Raw genomic sequence first — 17,023 nt, 5'->3', positions numbered from 1 at the left:
CAGCTATTTGTATGTGGGGTGTTCTTTATGAGACCAACATGATCTGCGAGGTCACATCAGGTGTATTTTTGATTTGTGGATATATACATCTCATCTTTATTGCACAGTGAAAAAAAGGCGAAGCAAAAGCATTTCATTTTATTCTTGCATTAAGGTGAGATATTTTTGCCCATATGCCTGTGAGGATAATTCAAGACTAGGCTTTTCAGGAATGAGTTTCAATGAAAAATTCCTTGTTTTTTACACAAATACAGATCAGCAAACTTTCTTAGTGTGAGTGTGACATACAAATTAGATTCACGCACTTCAACTGCATAGTTAATATTACTCTATGGTTACTTGTTATTCCTGTTACTGTAATACTAGGTAGCTGCAATCCCAAACCAAGAGCCATTTGGTGACTCTTGTTTTGGGACTAAGACTAGAGCACAGACAATCGTCATCCCAGAAAACCATCAAGCCAAATATAAAAGCAAGAGACATTGAAATAGGTGCTGGGTACAGAGAAACAAGGCGACAATGTTGTCAACATTACATACACTGGTTGTGGCCCCCTGGCAGCTTAATGGCTGTCATGTCTTTGCAGGACATCATGGAAAAAAGGAGTTTTAAGGAGATGTAGCCCAAATTATAGCTTGTACTGAAGGAGATAATTCTGCAGCACAAATACAGCTGAGGAAACATTGCAGAGTTGACAGGGCTAAGTTTATGTTCCTGGCCAGGACTACTCAGAGATAAAAGGTGGGAAGAAACAAGAAGGCAGCCAACAGCAGAGCTATACAGGCACCGCAGAAAACCGATGAGGCAGCAGGATCATCCCTGAAGGATGTACCTCACTGGGTAATTAGGGGGTGACAAATTGCAAGGGTATCAGAGGAGGATGTTCTAGTTCCAGCAGAACATCCTCCTTAGTGTTAAGGTATTTTCTTACAATGAAAAAGTCAAAAATTATTTTAATGGTCTATGAGATAGTTTGTTCTGAGTGTGATCTCCCCCTCACAGATCCAGCAGTGATACCATCAGATTCTCTCATATCAGCTTCAGGACAATTACAAAACAGACAATAACCTGCAGAAAGAGGCTGGTTTCTTATTTTCAGCATTACTACTTAGACCAGCTAGAATGACAGAATGTACTTACTCTTTAAGAAAGATTTCGCTATGCCTGAACCCCGAAAAAGAACATATAAGGTACACACCTATTGATCGTCATGAATTTTTCTGCCTGAGCCCTGTAACGCTCCCTTTTCATCAAACTTTACAAGCTTTGTAAAAGCTTATCAAGTCTCAAGGTGCTGTAATTTTATAATTTGAAATCTTGAGCGCTTGGTATTTGTTAGTCATGGGCTTCTATGAGCTAAATTTGCCTTACCACAAGGAATGTACATACTGAGATTATTTCTTCCCACCTTTCCATCACACGCCTAGGCAGGCACTCAGTTTTGGGAGATGCTGAATTAGTCATGTGATGCTGCCTATGGCTATTAGGAAACAACTCTCACATCTGTTTTCTTGGCATCAGACAAAAAAATGCACTTACACATCTGAAACCTGGCTCTTAAGAACATTAAAGGTGTGCACAGTGTTTAAGTCTAACCACTGCTGTTGAGGCAGCTTTTGATGCTTCTCTCCCTTCAACTTCATGCTTCAGCTGTGTTTTTTCTCTAGTGGAAGGAAGCCTTGCTCTGACACCAGAGTCTGCTCCTACTGAAGTCAAAAGGGAACATGCCATTACCTTGGGCTAGACTCTCAAAGGGTAGAAATCAGCATACCTTCTGTCTCCCTTGTATGGGAGATATGCCAGTACACACTGCTGGTCTGCCCTTGCAGGTTCATGCATCATCTGCTCTGTAGTTTGCTGATTTCCCGCATTAAGAACAGGAAGATGGGAAGACGCTCTCAGAGGTGATGGCACAGACCTAGCACTCCATGGCATGGTTATATTTACCTTGCAGTGCTAGACAAGCTGCAAGTTGCCAGAGAGAAACTGATGTCATCTGGGAGTAAAAATCTGTAGGAACTTGCCAGCCTTTTACTGTATCAGAACTAAGGACTTGCACTTCTCTTTCAGGTTCATTCACTCTATGAAATGTCAGTGCTGGTAGACTTCAGACCCTTCCCTTTTTCCTGTGGGGATCAGAAGTTTCCCAGATCAAGGTGGGATGAGTAATCAAAGCTTTGTACACATGCCATCACATTTACAGGGGATATAATTCATACAGAAATAATGCATATACTCATGGTTTTGATTTCTGAGGTTTCTTCAGCCCATGAAAGAAGAGAATTCATGCAACACCTCACCAATCTGATGTGACATGTTTTACAGCCAGAGCTCACTCTTCCCAAAAGTGTAAATAACTCTGTATGATACAACATATGATGAGGTGAATGAATCAGAAGTAAATATCTAAGAATCGCTACTGAAGGCCTACGTCTTAATGAATGCCCCAGAATGAAGCAAACTCTATAGCTGGATCTGAACAGCTTACTGCCTGCATTTGCAATATAATTTCTAATTTTAAAACACCATGCAATAAAACACTAGGGTAAATCAATCCAGCACAACTGAGACACAGAGGATGTTGGCCACACTTTCCCTCAGACCTAATGCTTGGGTTATTTTTCCCCTGCTTACTTTATGCCGGCTCACAGCCTTTATATTTCCCTTATAGCACTCCTTGCTTTATCACAGTAGTAAGTGGCAGTACTGGCAAGAGAGAAAATGTTACCCTTTCAGTAGCCTCTTTTTCAGCACCTTTCTCCAATTCAAGCTGGCCAGGACAACTCGTCTTAAGCACCATATTATGCTGTCCATCCAAAATTGGAACATGAATAACAGTGAATCTTTGTAGACTTACTGCTTTCTTTTTTTTTCTGAAGAAGAATATGTGTGGTGATCGCAACTAAATTACTTCAGACTGGCCCTCATAAAGCTAAATGGAGTTATGATAAAAGTAAAGGTTCATCTCCTGGTCCCTTACAATAATTTAACCATGTGCAGATCACTAAGCAGTGATTTCTTTCCCTAAATATGTTTCTCTCCTATTTTTCTAAGGAGGTTTACTATTTTCTCAATCTATCCACCTTATTTGGGAGTTTCTCTTGCTTGGAAAACATTGCTCTGATTCAGGCTCAGCTCCCAAAGAAGAACAGAGAGGGACACTTACTTCCTCAGGCTGGAACAAATTCAGCCTGGCTTGAGTAGCTGGAAGCTGGCTTGCTTTGACCAAGCTCAAAGCATTATAACACCCTTTCAGGCAATGGCAAAGACTTGGTCTCCATGAAAATGAGTGTCAATGTTTCTGATGACAATCTGAGGCCACAGTTTTAACCCAGCAGTATCGTAACTGGCCATTAATTTTCTAGGCCAGCAATCGAATACAAACACTAGGCCATGTTGCCATGTTGCCATGAGGGAAGGAAAACCGATAAACTGGTTTAAAAAGTGCTCACCTATATGGAAAGAAGTGCCAAGGTATGGGCCAGGCATGCACACTGTGAGGAGATGGGTCAGAAAACATTCAAACCCCACCAGTACATCTCAGCACTTTTGACTTGGCTCCCAGTGTGTGGAAAATCTTTGTTACGGGTTGAAGGGAGTTGATTCCTGGATGAAAAAGGCTTTTGAATCACCAAGGACCCTTCTTAAGGCACTCACAGGCTCCCGTCCACCTCAGGGATAACAAGAAAATCATGCATCAACAAAGCATAGAGACTTCTGCAAAGAGTAGCAGAAGAGATAGCCTGAAGATATGCCCTTAAGGCCCTATGGCCATCAAAGTAGTTAGTATTTTCCACAATTTTTAGTCTCTGAAGTCACCCTGGTGAGGAGGGCAAACTGGCACTAGGCTTCTCTGCTGCCGTGGTGCTTGTTTGTAGAGCTACGCCAAGCCCTGCTTTAGCAAACAGAAATGATCCCACAGTGAGGGGGCCTCAGCCTTGAGCAAAACCACATCACATCCTTGTAACCAAGGACCACGAGCTTACTCAGCTCATCCCTGAACCCATGCAGACTTACAGCCCTTGATCTGAGCCTCCCTTCCTCCTGTTGGCTGAGCTGGAAGAGCCAAGGATGCCGTCTCCTCTTTGTGCAGGCAGGATTTTTAAGCTGCTTTTCAATTCTTTGTGGGCAGGCTACTACAAAGTGCCTGTTGCACCCTCCCCTGGACATTCAGTATGCAGCCACAGCTACAAGCCTGCAAGGTGAAGGAACATCCAGGTGACAAGTCTGCAAGAGAAGATTGTGGGGATGGGACCCGAACTGGCAGTAGCTGCCCATTTGCAACAGCATAGCTTAGAGCTTGAGGTGCTGTTTGGGCTTTCTTTGCACACAGAAACAGCCCCACTGCTGCAAGGGCACAGTTCTGCCCCTGACTCCTGCTTTTCTAGGTATTAGATGGAGGCAGGCTACAGCCTTCAACTCAAGCAATTAATCATGTTCCTTAAACATTGTCGACAGAGGTTTGTTTCTCATTAAGCCACCTGAAAGCAGATCTACTGACAGTCCCAAGAGCAAGATAAAGAAGAAAGGTATTTGTTTCCAGACACAGTTCAAAGGCAACAAAACGAAGAACTGTTGAAACAGAAACAATTATCATTAATTTTTTTTCTGTAGCCTGAGATAAATTCCCCAAGCGATATCCTATTGAGGGAAAGCAGCACAGGAGAGATACTAGTCTATTATTTTATGTCTTCCACATGGGGTGACAGGAGGTAGCTTGAGAAGTGGCAAATTAATGAGACAAAAATCTCACTCTCAGCTCCAGAGACGTAGATGGGCATGAATGCATTGAGGTCAAAGATACAGTTACAGGCTTATACCAACATAATCAAGACTCTGGTCCCACAGCTGCTCAGAGAAATACGGTCAGGCAAGCAAATATAGATGTAGATATAGATACAGATAGACAGACAGACAGGCAGGCAGGCAGGCAGACAGAGCAATGTATCTATTTCAATTTTCATGCCCTTTGTATGCCAGCAGGTCCAGCAGACCCAGTGCAATGCTGATCTGAATTAGCAGAATGGTGAATAGTCAGAACCATCAGCTCTCTTCTGCAATAGGCAGGTTAAAAACCTTGCAGCTGGTGGAGGTATGGGGGGCTTGATGTTGGCTGCAAGCCCGGATTTTTTCTGATTTTTAGTTTGTTTATATGTATTCTGTCTATGTAAATAAAATGCACCTGGTTTGTGAAAGGACAAAGCTATACTTCCTCAGTCTGGACTTTGAATTTATTGTTTCCCAGAGTGTAAGTTATCTCTGTGCTTCCCTGAAAAATTGCTACAGTGACATGCCAAAGAGCTAGGCTGTGATCAGACGGACAGGCGAGTCTTGGGAAATCCATATAGAAGATTTCCTGGCTGTTAGCCCTTCAGTGGCCTCAGGAGCTCCATTACAGGAACTCCCCCAGGCCCTTGCTTTCTTAGAATGCAGCATTCATGGCCTCCCAATGTCTTTGTGCTTGGGAAGGGTCATGTGATGAACATGAACAGACCTCTGAGATTGGTCATGGGTGCTGCTGAAAACTTTGTCACTGCGTGGTTTAGTAAATCAGTGCTTCCTCAACTCCCGAACATAAAATGGAAATGAGCTTCCCTTGTTCCTGCAGTTACACTCAGTTTGGCTCTGCAGTGAGATGTCCAGGTAACCCTGTAACCTGAAGGGGATCATACCCCCTATTTCCCACAGGCAAGAAGCACTGGTGGTAGGATAAACGTTACACAAGGAATGGCCAGAATGAGTTAGGAACGAGGCAGTTGCCTCCCTGTCTGCCTTCTGCAGCCACTGAAAGACTGAAACCATGAGGTCCCTTGTTTCCTTCTAGCACATGGATGGCTGAATAACACCCCATTACTAAACCAGTTCCTCTCTTTCTCACGTTGTTAGTTCGCTTGGGCCTGAAGGGAAGAGGCGTGCAGATATGTTGGCCAGACTTCTATGTATCTTTATATTTTGCAATTTGCTTTGGCTGTCAAAAGGGAAAATCATTCAGATCCTGACACTAGAATATCAAAGAAGTGGTGACATTGAAGAAACTGAACAAATGGGTACATCATCCTCAGATGTGACAGACACCAGACATGTCCCCCTTAGACTTTGTTCTTTTCCTTAAGCAATGCTGAAGAAAACCCACAACTTTCATGATTAATGAGAAAAAGCCATATTGAAAATATTAAATACAACATCATCTCAGGTCATTGCAACCCTGCTCTTCATACCAAGATATATCAGAGGTGATTTGATTTTCCAGTAAGTTTTGCTAATTGCTATCAGTCTGTCAGAAAGTTTATTATCTCCCCTCTGCTATTATTTACTAAACCACATCCATTCCTACAGCATATCCTGAAACCATCAGCTAAGAACAGTGTTGTACCCGACTGCTGGAGTGGCATGCTCAGCAGCGTCTCCCAGTGCCCATGTAACTAACTCCCAGTGTAGAAGGTTCACATTGTGGCAGCAGGAGTCTGAAAAAATTCTCCCCAGAAGCTGTCTTAGCGTCCAGGATCTGGCATTCTTTTTGCTGCATGGTGCTAGATCTGGCTCTCAGGCTCTGCCTTTTGGAATCAGCCCCAGTAGTGTTGGCCAAATGCTTTAACCTCCTTGAGAAAGAAATGTCTCACACTCTGCCTGGATAGTCATTAAATAACATGATTCCATCTCCTTCTGCCAGCTCCATATGGGAGCCGGGGATCTCCATGTTGTTCCTGGGAGGCAAACGCTCACCTCTCCCTGAGCCATCATGGCTGCAGGCAGCAGACCCAGGCAGCCCCATCAAGGTCAATGAAAAAAGGATCAAACACTCCTACCCTCTTAGTCACCCCCATGGGTAACACACTGTGTGGTCTGGCAATGGCTTTTGCACAGCTAGCTCTTCTGTCCCTTGTAAATAAAGGGACACCTGCATGTCTGGCTGGCACCTTTCCCAAATGCTCATAAGGGCATTTGTTCTGGGCCCACTAAAACCAATGCAAGTCTTCCCCTTCATTTTAACGGGTTTCTTAAACAGCTTAAAGAAAAACTCATGTAACCTCAAACTGTTTCAAGTGAAAGAACTTGAAATTCAATCCCATGTGTTTTAAAAATAATTAGTAGGATTTAAGTGATAAAAAAAGAGACACAAATTGCTTTGAGGGTATATCATAGCTTGTGTACAAAAATACCTATTGAGATCACAGGTTTTCAACAGCAAATTCTATGTTAGCTAAGATTTTATTCTGTAGCTTTGATAAACAAAGGAGTCAATGTGGACTGACATTTATCACGTTTCAGATCCTCAGTTGCCTTAGGTATTATTTCTAGACAGCATGTGAAGCCAAGGCTTGTGTTTTCCCGTCCAAAAAGAATACATTAAGAAAAAACATCCTAGCCCATCTCCTGAACATATCATCTGCAGAAGATCAGCTAAACTGAGGGTAAAACAAAACAAATAATACAGAGAAGCAGAACTCTTTTTCGGTGTTACACTTAAGGTAACACAGCTGCATATTGTCTCCTACAGAGAACAGAGGGTGTGTAATGAAATCCAGGTTAAACAATGGTGACCACTAGAATTGTATTGATAGAAAATAATTCTGTGCAATGGAAGAGTATGCAATTTGAAATAAGAGTAGAAACTTGTCTGTTCACAGCAGTAAACCTCTGTTATGTGCCTTCTAAGATGAAACCCAAATAAAACACCAAGGCTCTAGGGGAACGATGCAGACAATAAAGCTTTTAGATGCTGATAGATGGGATGGGCCAGGATAGATTTAATAGTAAATCTCACAAAATCAGAAAGTAATTTAAGTTGAAGGAGATCTCTAGTAGTGGCCTGTCCAACATCCCCCTCAAAGCGAGGTTCCAGGTTAAGTCGGCTTGCTCAGGGTCTTGGCTAGATACAGTTTGAAAATATCCAAGGATGGAGGTGCCACAGCCTCTCTGCCCAAGCTGTCCCAGCATGTTTCCTCCTCCATGGTGAAGTTTTTACTTTAAATGCAATAGGAATTCCCCTTGCTGCTGTTCAAATCTGCTGCCTCCTGTCCTTTCACTGGGCAACTCTCAAAGTCTGGCTCCATCTCCTCTATATTGTCCATTAGGCAGGTGAAGACAGCATTAAGTACCCTTTCATGGCATCCACACCATCTCCATCTTCCTCTGAACCCCCAAACTCCAATTTCCAGAAACTCTCTTGAACTGGGTCCCCAAGCTGGACACAGTATCTTTGAAACAGCCTCACAAGTACCTAGAGGATCAAAATAATTGCTTCCCTTGACCTGCTGGCTATGCTTTTGCTAACACTGCTGAATTTGCTGCTCTGCCTTCCCCATTGCAAGAGTACATTGCTGACTCAGCTTGGCTGGTCCACTAGGGCATACCAGTCCTTTTCTGTGTGTCTAGATACCTTAGGTCTGGATCTCTCAGTTTCCAGCCTCTGTTGCTCTCTGGCATTACACCAGTACAGATGCAAGACTTTGAATTTATCTTCATCAACAAATACCCTCTCCAGTCTGGTTTCAGAGGTGATAGGAGAAGCCATATTGAAAGCCTTGCTGAAGAAGTCAAGTCACAAATTCAGTAATAAGTGCTAGGCAAAGAAATTAAGGCATAAATACAGAACATGATTGCCCATCTCTGACTTATTCAATGGTTTTAGCACCAAACAACTCCCGAGAAAGTCCTGCGCTTTTTGACATGGAAGGTACAAAATGCTTTAATGATGTCCAACCTCTATTTCAGCAAGTTAGCCTGGATACCACAAACACTTCAGACACAGCTGCATGGCAGTCACTATAGGTCATTTTCCCTGCCAAGGAGCTTAGCAGGCTTGAGGTTGTCACAGCTACGTTTTGTCTAGCGTCCCAGATAGTTGATTGATACTTAGCTGAAAGCTCTTAATTGTGCTGGTTGATGAAGGCATATTCAAAGAACCTTGAGATACAAGAGATCGTTTCAAGACCGATCATTCTGTTATCATTTCATTAAGACAATTAAGGACCACGGGGAAAATAAAGATTAATTTGAAGGCCAGAAGGTGAGAACAATATGTGAAAGTGATCTAATAAGTAATTGCAGGAAGGATTTAATGTAAATATCATAAAAAAGGCAACATTTAACTTTGTATTACTAATGAAAGGGGAAAATGTTTCTAGAAAGAAAAAGATGGGGAAAAAAATGTAAGATCTGCCAACAACATACAAAACCCCAGAGTCAAGGAGCAGGGACCTGGGGCAAAACGGTACTTGGCATCTACCTAAAACTGAGAAAGCATCTAAATTGCCATTGAAATCAAGTAGCTGGTAACTAAATAGATGTGTTCAGAAACTACGTAAGGAAAGTCTGTAGTAGTATATTAGGAAGGTATGCTCTGGATTAAACTTCTCTACGTGTCTAAAGAGACAAGTTTACATGCACTTAAAGTAACACTACAAAGTGTCATTTGCTCAAAGGTTCAGGCCTGTGGCAGAGACAAGAGTAAACTGACTTGAACTAAATTCACTTGAATTTCATCACAAATCTGGGGACACTCCTGCTAGATGGTTTGTTTAATTTCTGACTTTTCCTACTGACATGATAGCTGAATCAATACCTCCAGTCTATTTCAGTCATTTCTATTTAAAAGATTATCTATGCTTAATTTAAACATACTCATTTGATCAAACCATTCAGCTATGTATGTTGATTTTTCAATTTTCTCTCAAAGATTCATTTTTTTCTTATTGCGGATTAGATTGTACTTCTCTTTCTGCAAAAAAAGTTTTTTAAATCAAAGTAAGAACAAGCAAGCCTCTCATTATCAACAAGAAAAACAGAAATAAATCTAGACTCATTCAAAAAGCAGGCTGTAATCTTTTCTAATTATTTCCATAACCCTAAGGAAGCCACATTTCCCAAGAGAGCATCTCAGATAATCCTTGAATATTAAGAAACGAGTGGAAAGTGCAGCAGATTTAACAAGCAAATTGGAGAGAGAAAGAGAGGATTGAGCACCTGGGAAAGAGGCATGCTTCAGCATTCATTGGACGGGCTGTTATTTCTCACAGTCTAGAAAAAAAGCATCCATCACTTTTCATTCCTCACTCACAGAGACAATTTAGTGAGTTTTATACTACAGATAATTCTATTTAAAAAAAGGAAGTATTTCAAGTGCCTGATTAGTATATATATGAGCAGCAGACTAAGGTATGAAATTTTGCCAGAAGTGCTTAGAAAATAATTTTTTTAAATAGGATCCAGGATGAGAATTGCACTACAGAAATATTTCATTTAATATCTTCCAGTAAGTTAATATCCTTTCTTTTGCCCTCTACCTTTTTAGATTAAAATGACTTATTTTAGTTTACTACTAGCAGCAGTAGGAACACATTTCCTAATCAAGGAGTGCTGGACACTTGTCCACTTAAAACATGGAGCTGTTGGTTTTCTGCAAAATTTCACTCTGAAGTACTGCAGAGACTTTTTCCTCCACTGTAGAAAATGCAGTTCTGAGAAGCTGATTTCTTTTCAATTAAACACTCGTAGAGAACATTGTGAGCACTCTTCGCATTTCTCTTTCAAGCAGCTGCAGTCCCAATGCAACCAGTTATTCATAAATGAACTATGTCTGTTCTGTAATACTGCATTCCCACTTCCTAAAGGTTCAGAAGACCAAAGTCAGGTAATATTTTTTCCATGGGACAGATTGTGGCTTTTCCTCCTTCTCGCTTTTGGATGATGCTTTGAAAATTTGCGGCCATCCTCCCAGATTTTGGGACCTCCTCTTGCAAAGATGGAGGGAGAACATGAGCAGCAGTGGCAGAGCAGATTTCCACCACTACGTCCATCTCCCTCTTTGGAAGGTGCCACTCTTATGTGTGGTCCTTTATGCCCAAAAGTCCTCCCCTGTGAAGCTCAGGGTACATGCTGAAGAACCAGTAGAGAACTGGGCAAAACACCCTCACATTTAGACAAAGAGGAAAGAATTTAACACCATCTTAAAGACCTCAATTCCTGCTATAGCAATTGCACAAATGCTCACAGAGTACAGGGAAAGGCAAGCTGTTTGGAATATGTTTCAGTGGTTCCTTTGAGTACACAGCAGACTTCAGTAAAACAGCAAGGAGGCCTGAACTTTACATACACATGAATGTGTACAAGCTGTCCCCTCCTTCATTGCATGCATAAATTTATGTATGCATATAAATGCCCCCCAGCTATGATATGTTTGAGCTTTCTAGGCTAACATTAAATGTGACTCTTTAATCTTAATGTATTTCACATGTGAACTAGCTCTTGTGAATTTCTCATTTCTGTAGGAACAAGGAGGGAAGATTGTGTCTTTGATTCTGGCCATTTCATGGGGAACATAATGACCCAGCTAGATACTGATTTTGATAGTCTCTTCATTCTTTCTTGTCTAATCTGTATTTTTAGCATGCATAGCGGCATCACCTTTCATATACCAATAATTTGTTTTACCTGAAAAGCTGTCACAAACAAATTAAGGTGGGTATCTCTCTCTTCCCTTGTTTCTCACACACACACCCTACGCACACTAATTACAAGCAGAAAGCACAAATGACATTCCATACTCCACAGCATCTGTTCAGGCCTTAATTAATCCAACCTTCACACAGTCCCTATGGCAACGATGCTCAACAGACTCTCCTAACTTGGAATATTCAATAGAGCATCTTACACTACATATTTTATTTAAATTATAGCCACAGAATTACTTCTGTGTTAGCAATGTAGTGTCAGTGTTGATGGGAACAGAATGAGCCCTTGCTCTACTTGACCCCTCCTCCTGCATCACCTCATTAAAATGTATAATGGTGATGAAGCCAAGTCATATTAAAGCAGACACCCTTTTTTTTTTCCCCAAAGCCTATAAAAAAGCCCATCACCACTTTTATGTTTATAAAAACCTCAGGCTTCATAAAATTAATTAGAAGATTTTGCAGTGCTGCACCTGCAACTCATATCATAAAGGTGATTATGAAAATATCAATAGCAAAAAAGGTATTTCCTATCTCTCTAATCTTGCTATCTTGTCAATTAGGCTCCAAGCATGTGTTTTCATAAGGTGTGATGCCCTTTATTTAAATCTTAATAGAGGCTGGGGTAAGAGCAGCTGTCACAGCTACTGGAGCAGCTGCTTATTTCAGTCGTTGGGTGGGCAAGAGACCCCCATTCTCATGTTTTGGCCACACCTTCTCTAGCTACATTTAATGAGGCATTGGACTGGGTGTCTCCACCATGATGGTGTCAGGCTGCTCTGCCAGCTGGGTGGCAGGACCCCCTGCTTGCCAAGAATGAAAAACTCATCTCAGCCCCATGGCAAAGGCAGTCCTGATGGCCAAAGTCCAGGAGCAACCCATTGCCAACGTAGCCTCCACCATAGCCAGCATGGCACTGGGAGGCTGTTTGGCCAAAACCTCTTAGGCCAGCCTCAAAGAGGGAAGCAGGAGCTACTCTGCTGTTTTCCATCTTGCTTATGCCCACAATGTCCCTTTCCCAGGGATGGCCGTGGGAAGAGGCCAGCAGAAGACCCTAGAGCCCTTGGTTTGGCTGGAGCAGGGTTCTACGTGGGGCCAGAATTGCATACACCAGTTGTCATCCTGTAAACCCAGAAAATATCACTGTCTAAAAAGAGCAGAAAGTCCCCTGATAAGTAACTCAAAAAGGGATTTGGCTATAGCAGTGGTGAGGGGAGAGGCAGGAGCAGGCAGCTTCAGACCACGACTCTGCGCAGGTGAAAAGTGAATGGAGGGCACGCTGGGTTGGAAAACCACTGTTTGCATCTCACACCACCATATCTTTTCTCTGGGTGTTAAATTACAACTTTGAATGCTGACAGCATATGCACAAAGTTGAAAAGAATTATTTTGCTATTGTAGACAGACAACAGTTTTGCTCTGAAGGTATGTATAAACCAAACGTGAATCTGAGTCCAGGGATAATCTAATTACTGCTTCCTTTTGAAGTAAGAGGAACAATATTTACTGAGTAAATTATGGACCTCCAAAGGTAAAACTTGCTTTGAAGATTAAACAACACACATGTCATTAGTTATTATACCCATACTTAACGCTTGTTGCTTTGTAAAAATTTAAATGAATTTTGAATTTTCACAGAGATGTTGCAATTCAAAAGGCACTACTTCATATCCTTGTCACATGTCTCTGGACAGCAGCTGAAATGGCAATGTAGCAGAGAGCACCAAATACATAAGAAGCTGCTTGTGTGCTACTTGTAGTGCACAGCTACTCTGCAATACAGAAATATCCCAGGTTCAGCAGTAGCAGCCATTTTTCTCCTTCTTAGTAGCTGGTGCAGTGCTGTGGGTTTGACTTCCAGCCTGGGAACAGCGCTGATAACACCGATGTTTTCAGTTGTTGCTCAGTAATGTTTACTCTGACCAAGGACTTTGTGAGCCTCATGCTCTGCCAGGGAGGAGGGGAAGCCGGGAGGAAGCAGAGACAGGACACCTGACCCAAACTAGCCAAAGAGGTATTCCGTATCACAGCATGTCATGCCCAGTATATAGACTGGGGGCAGTAACCCAGAAGGCCCAGATCACTGCTCGGGTAGGGCTGGGTATCAGTCGGCGGGTGGTGAGAGGTTGTGTTCTACTCCCTTGTTATTTCCCTTCTCATTATTATTATTGGTGGCAGCAGCAGTGGTTTGTGTTATACCTTAGTTACTGGACTGTTCTTATCTCAACTTGTGAGAGTTACATTCTTTCAATTCTCCTCCCCATCCTTCCAGAAGCAGGGGGAAGAAGAAGTGAGGGTGAGTGAGCGAGCGGCTGCGCGGTTCTGAGTTACTGGCTGGGCTTAAACCACGACAAGAAGAAATCTGCATTTTAGCCCAGAATGGACACTGGCAGCATGGGAAAACCATTCTCACCAATATGAGCTAGGCTTGTGGGCTAGCTTCCAACATGCTCACACCTCTACCCTTACAGAGAAGAGACCTGGCCAGATGACTGCAGGAAAGAGACCAGAACATCCTGGGTTTCTGCTGGGGTGGGATGATCATGGCATACCAATGGAACTAAATGCAAGACCTGTCACTTCCAAGAGAGTTCAGCAGTTCCAGAGGGAACAGTGCAATCTCACACTCCTCTTAGAATCATAGAATAGTTAGGGTTGGAAAGGACCTTAAGATCACCAAGTACCAACTCATCTGCCATGGGCAGGGAGACCTCACACTAAATGATGTCACCCAAGGCTCTATCCAACCTGGCCTTGAACACCACCAGGGATGGAGCATTCGTAACTTCCCTAGGCAACCCATTCCAGTGCCTCACCACTCTCACAGTAAAGACCTTCCTCCTTATATCCAATCCAAATTTCCCCTGTTTAACTTTGAACCTGTTACCCCTTGTCCTACCACTACAGTCCCTAATGAAGAGTCCCTCCCCAGCATCCCTGTATCCCCCCTTCAGATACTGGAAGGCTGCTATGAGGTCTCCACGCAGCCTTGACTTCTCCAGCCTGAACAGCCCCAACTTTCTCAGCCTATCTTCATACAGGAGGTGCTCCAGTCCCCTGATCATCCTCATGGCCCTCCTCTGGACTTGTTCCAACAGTTCCATGTCCTTTTTATGTTGAGGACACCAGAACTGCACACAATACTCCAGGTGAGGTCTCACGAGAGCAGAGTAGAGGGGCAGGATCACCTCCTTCAACCTGCTGGTCATGCTCCTTTTGATGCAGCCCAGGATACGGCTGGCTTTCTGGGCTGCAAGTGCACACTGCAGCCGGCTCATGTTCATTTTCTCATCAACCAGCACCCCCAAGTCCTTCTCCGCAGGGCTGCTCTGAATCTCTTCTCTGCCCAACCTGTAGCTGTGCCTGGGATTGCTCCGACCCAGGTGTAGGACCTTGCACTTGGCATGGTTAAACTTCATAAGGATGGCATCAGCTCACCTCACAAGAGTGTTAAGGTCCCTCTGGATGGCATTCCTTTCCTCCAGCCAATCAACCGAACCACACAGCTTGGTGTCATCGGCAAACAACACTGATCCCTGAGGGACACCACTCGTTACCGGTCTCCAGCTGGACATTGAGCCATTGACCACAACTCTTTGCATGTGGCCATCCAGCCAGTTCTATATCCACCGAGTGGTCCATCCATCAAATTGATGTCTCTCCAATTTAGAGACAAGGATGTTGTGTGGGACAGTGTCGAACGCTTTACACAAGTCCAGGTAGATGACATTAACTTCTCTACCCCTGTCCATCAGTTCTGTAGCCCCATCATAGAAGGCCACCAAATTGGTCAGGCAGGATTTCCCCTTAGTGAAGCCATGCTGGCTGTCACCAAGCACCTTGCTGTTTTTCATGTGCCTTAGCATGCCTTCCAGGAGAATCTGCTCCAAGATTTTGCCAGGCGCAGAGGTGAGACTGACTGGTCTGTAATTCCCCGGGTCATCCATTTTCCCCTTCTTGAAAATGAGGGTTATATTTCCCTTTTTCCAGTCATCGGGAACTTCACCTGACTGCCATGATTGTTCAAATATGATGGACAATGGCTTAGCAACTTCATTCGCCAGCTCCTTCAGGACCCACGGATGGATTTCATCACATCCCATGGACTTGTGCATGTTCAGGTTTTTAAGATGGTCTTGAACCAGTTCCTCTCCTACAGTGGGCACAAGGTCTTCATTCTCCCAGTCCCTGGGTCTGCCCTCCAAGACTTGGGTGGTGTGGTCAGAGCATTTACCAGTGAAGACCAAGGCAAAGAAGTCATTCAGAACCTCAACCTTCTCCAAGTCCAGGGTAGCCAGTTCTCTCAATAGCTTCCGGAGAGGGACCACATTGTCCCTAGTCTGTCTTTTATTTGCAAGGTACCTATAGAGTCCCTTCCTGTTATCTTTCACATCCCTAGCCAAGTTTAATTCTAACTGGGCCTTAGCTTTCCTAACCTGGTCCCTAGCTTCCCAGACAACATCCCAGTATTCTTCTCAGGCTGCCTGTCCTTGCTTCCACCTTTTATAAGCCTTTTGTTCCCTTCGAAGTTTCCTCAGCAGCTCCTTGCCCTCCTGCTGCACTTCCTTCTAGCTGGGACACACCACTCCTGAGTTTGTAGCAGGTGATCCTTGAATATCAACCAGGAGTCTTGGGCCCCCCTGCCCTCTAGGTCTATATCCCATGGAGCCTTCCTAAGCAGGTTCCTGAAGAGGACAGAGTCTGCTCTCTTGAAGTCCAGGTCAGTGAGCTTGCTGCACGCTCTTCTCACTGTCCTGAGGATCTCAAACTCGACCATCTCGTGATCACATGATCTCATGATCTTCTGCCCACTGTGGATCTTTGATCCATGAAAAGCCTTTCCATGGATGGAGATAATACTTCTTGCTACCTGGCTGTGAATTCTTGCACCCTATTAAACTCAGTCCATCATATTCAGCTTTACTTTCAGCACTAGAGCTACCTAGTAACTTAAGTATATAATGAACATCACTTAAAGAAACCCCCAATAAAATAATAGCAAATTGTTGTTATAATAACGTAATTTCATGGAATGCCTGTATGGATATTTTTCATCAGCAACTCCCTGAACACTGCACAGAAGAAGCAGTTTCCACTATTTCTTGTGCTGTTTATTTCCCCAATTGCTTTGTTTTGAGTCCATATCGATTGCCTGGCAATTCATAATCCAAGTTTGAAAAACATTGTCTTGAAGTTGAGCATTTTGTCTTAGTCTTTCAAGCTTGGATTCAGGTCTGCATTTTCCAAATACCTGACAGCCTTCAGATCTCTTTTATGTTCAGGCCCATCTCTGTAATTATCCAAGAATTGCTGACAGAAATTGCTGAAATAACAGGTTGGAAACATTTGAGTAACATTTAGGGAAATGTTTCTGCTTATCAGAAGGCAACCAGGAAATTAAATGGTGAGCACTAATTGACTTACATTTAATTGAAATTATGGATAGAAGGACTGTATTTTGGGGAGCTTCAGTTACCCAGATGTTCTGAGCTCCCAATTTCCCAGAAGAACAAGCATTTCAAGTTTGGTGTCTGTGAGCCATACTGCGTTAGTCATGTTCAGAATATTCG

The sequence above is a fragment of the Pezoporus wallicus genome, unplaced genomic scaffold, assembly GCF_028554395.1.
Source record: "Pezoporus wallicus isolate ANWC-B61680 ecotype Strahan unplaced genomic scaffold, APGP_CSIRO_Pwel_v1 contig_7506, whole genome shotgun sequence".
Lineage (NCBI taxonomy): Eukaryota > Metazoa > Chordata > Aves > Psittaciformes > Psittacidae > Pezoporus > Pezoporus wallicus.
The sequence above is the reverse complement of the archived record's forward strand: the minus strand, read 5'-3'. Positions refer to the sequence as shown.